Source organism: Oncorhynchus gorbuscha, unplaced genomic scaffold (assembly GCF_021184085.1).
Source record: "Oncorhynchus gorbuscha isolate QuinsamMale2020 ecotype Even-year unplaced genomic scaffold, OgorEven_v1.0 Un_scaffold_927, whole genome shotgun sequence".
NCBI lineage: Eukaryota > Metazoa > Chordata > Actinopteri > Salmoniformes > Salmonidae > Oncorhynchus > Oncorhynchus gorbuscha.
This window is the reverse complement of record NW_025745882.1, coordinates 80,742-85,064: the sequence shown is the minus strand read 5'-3', so window position 1 is coordinate 85,064 and position 4,323 is coordinate 80,742.

Genomic DNA, 4,323 nt, shown 5'->3' with positions numbered 1-4,323 from the left:
CACATCAACAACAGTCACCCACGAAGCATCGTTACCCATCGCTCCACAAAAGCCGCGGCCCTTGCAGAGCAAAGGGGGAACTACTACTTCAAGGTCTCAGAGCGAGTGACGTCACCGATTGAAACGCTATTAGCGCGCACCACCGCTAACTGGCTAGCCATTTCACATCGGTTACATAGGAAATCTGACAATGTGTGTAGTGGTCAGATTCATTTGTCCTGTCTCACCACAGTAACGTTGGGTTGTAGGGAATCTGGCTGTAGACTGTAGACTGTAGACTGAAGACTGTAGACTGTAGACTGAAGACTGAAGACTGTAGACTGTAGACTGTAGACTGAAGACTGAAGACTGTAGACTGTAGACTGTAGACTGTAGAGTGAAGACTGTAGACTGAAGACTGAAGACTGAAGACTGTAGACTGTAGACTGTAGACTGAAGACTGTAGACTGTAGACTGTAGACTGAAGACTGTAGACTGAAGACTGAAGACTGAAGACTGTAGACTGTAGACTGTAGACTGAAGACTGTAGACTGTAGACTGAAGACTGTAGACTGTAGACTGTAGACTGAAGACTGTAGACTGTAGACTGTAGACTGTAGAGTGAAGACTGTAGACTGTAGACTGAAGAATGTTGACTGTAGACTGTAGACTGTAGACTGTAGACTGTAGACTGTAGAGTGAAGACTGTAGACTGTAGACTGAAGACTGTAGACTGTAGACTGTAGGCTGTAGGCTGAAGACTGTATACTGTAGACTGAAGACTGAAGACTGTAGACTGTAGACTGTAGAATGTAGACTGTAGACTGTAGACTGTAGACTGAAGACTGTACTGTAGACTGTAGACTGAAGACTGTAGACTGTAGACTGTATACTGTAGACTGAAGACTGTAGACTGTAGACTGTAGAATGAAAGATTGTAGACTGTAGACTGTAGAATGAAAGATTGTAGACTGTAGAGTGAAGACTGTAGACTGAAGACTGTAGACTGTAGAGTGAAGACTGTAGACTGTAGACTGTAGACTGTAGAGTGACGACTGTAGACTGAAGAGTGAAGACTGTAGTCTGTAGTCTGTAGACTGTAGAGTGACGACTGTAGACTGAAGAGTGAAGACTGTAGTCTGTAGACTGTAGACTGTAGACTGTAGACTGTAGAGTGAAGACTGTAGTCTGTAGACTGTAGAGTCTAGACTGTAGACTGTAGACTAAAGACTGTAGACTGTAGACTGTAGAGTGAAGACTGTAGACTGAAGACTGTAGACTGTAGACTGTAGACTGTAGACTAGACTGTAGACTGTAGACTGTAGACTGTAGACTGTAGTCTGTAGACTGAAGACTGTAGTCTGTAGACTGAAGACTGTAGACTGTAGACTGTAGACTGTAGACTGTAGTCTGTAGACTGTAGACTGTAGACTGTAGACTGTAGTCTGTAGACTGTAGACCGTAGTCTGTAGACTGTAGACTGTAGACTGTAGACCGTAGTCTGTAGACTGTAGACCGAAGACTGTAGAGTGAAGACTGTAGACTGTAGACTGTAGACTGTAGACTGTAGACTGTAGACTGTAGACTGTAGAGTGAAGACTGTAGAGTGAAGACTGTAGACTGTAGACTGTAGAGTGTAGACTGTAGACTAGACTGTAGACTGTAGACTGTAGACTGTAGACTGTAGACTGTAGACTGTAGACTGTAGACTAGACTGTAGACTGTAGACTGTAGACTGTAGACTGTAGACTGTAGACTAGACTGTAGACTGTAGACTGTAGACTGTAGACTAGACTGTAGACTGTAGACTGTAGAGTGAAGACTGTAGACTGTAGACTGTAGACTGTAGTCTGTAGACTGTAGACTGTAGACTGTAGACTGTAGACTGTAGACTGTAGACTGTAGAGACTGTAGACTGTAGACTGTAGACTAGACTGTAGACTGTAGACTGTAGACTGTAGACTAGACTGTAGACTGTAGACTGTAGACTGTAGAGACTGTAGACTGTAGACTGTAGACTAGACTGTAGACTGTAGACTGTAGACTAGACTGTAGACTGTAGACTGTAGACTGTAGACTGTAGACTAGACTGTAGACTGTAGACTGTAGACTGTAGACTGTAGACTAGACTGTAGACTGTAGACTGTAGACTGTAGACTAGACTGTAGACTGTACTACCAGATGGTGTTATCTAGTCCATCAACATAAAGCACCACTCAGAAACTCTCACCGGAAACAGTTTACTGCCACAGAACCTCTTCAAAACAACAAACATTTGTTTTAATATTCAATAATGATTCATTTGTTTTTATCCCAGTAACATCTACATGTACAGTATATATCTTGTTGACGCCCAGTCATTAGACCACTCCACACTAAAACCCACAGGACATCCACAGTTCAGATAGCAAGAAGATTTCACTTTTACTCCGGGCACAATTCGACCAGACATTGATTGTCTAGAAGCACTACGATCTCTAACACATGTTCCACTTGGCCCCTAATCGTCCCCATTTAAGCCAACGGTTGCTATTCAGAGAATGCAGTGTGTTATTATCAACACAGAGGGGATCTGTACAGCCAGCCTGATAATCCTCCAACGGGCTCTGGATGCATAGCAAGAGGCAAACGAATCAGGCAGGGAGGTGGAGATGGCCTTTTAAGATAGTTTTATTCTCTGAAAGTTGGCCATATGTCTTTTGATGTAGCAGGGACCACGGTGGTAACCTCCACCAGATGAACAGGGCTTATCTGTGGTTTTTTCACTAAGTATCATTTTTTTTTGACCAATCAGATCAGCTCTGTAAAAGATCTGGGGGCCCTATTCAATCAGTATCGTCAACATACAGCTCCTACAGAGAATTAGACATTTTAAATCAACGTACAGCTCTACAGAGAATTAGTACAGAAAGAGACGGGGACATCTGACTGTCTGAATGTCCACAGTGACAGACAGAGACGGGGACATCTGACTGTCTGTTATATGAATGTCCACAGTGACAGACAGAGACGGGGACATCTGACTGTCTGAATGTCCACAGTGACAGACAGAGACGGGGACATCTGACTGTCTGAATGTCCACAGTGACAGACAGAGAGGGGGACATCTGACTGTCTGAATGTCCACAGTGACAGACAGAGAGGGGGACATCTGACTGTCTGAATGTCCACAGTGACAGACAGAGAGGGGGACATCTGGTTCAAAGTGTACTCCTGGATTGTGCCGCAAATGCATTCTGGGGGAAATATCTCAAAGAAAATCATTCACTAAGATATTTGTGGGGGTTTCGTTCCTTTTGAATCTGTAGAATCTGTGTTACAGTGTGGAGACGGATCTGCCCACCAATCATTACAACATTACAACATTAAAACACCAAACATTACATGTGATCAGGACGAGGGTGGTGGCATCTTGCTGTTACAGTCAACACAGAAATGTAAGAATACACACACACACACACACACTCAGACACACACACACACACACACTCAGACACACACACACACACTCAGACATACACACACACTCAGACATACACACACACACACACACACACTCAGACACACACTCACACACACACACTCAGACACACACTCAGACACACACTCAGACACACACTCAGACACACACACACACACACACACACACACACACACACACACACACACACACACACACACACACACACACACACACACACACACACACACACACACACACACACACACACACACACACACACACACACACACACTCAGAGACATACACACACACAAACACTCACGCACAAACACACGCATGATGCAGGCACACACACACAAACCCACATAAGGACAAACACACACACACACACACTATCCAATCAACACAGTGAATATAGGTCTGTTTGTGGCCCGGCTTCCACCTTAGCCAGTGTCATGGTTACATCCCAAATGGCACCCTATTGGCCTGGTCAAAAGTAGTGCACTACATAGGGAATAGGGCCCTGGTCTAAAGTAGTGCACTACATAGGGAAGAGGGCTCTGGTCTAAAGTAGTGCACTACATAGGGAATAGGACCCTGGTCTAAAGTAGTGTACTATATAGGGAATAGGGCTCTGGTCTAAAGTAGTGCACTACAATAGGGAATAGGGCTCTGGTCTAAAGCAGTGCACTACATAGGGAATAGGGCTCTGGTCTAAAGTAGTGCACTACATAGGGAAGAGGGTGCTATTTAAGACTCAGCCACTGTCATGGTAATCAAAGCTATGAGGCGTCCAACAGCATCTATCCTTCCCTCCACTCTGTCTCTCTCTCTCTATCGTCCACGGCCCTGTGTGTCTCTCTCTCTCTCTATCGTCCACG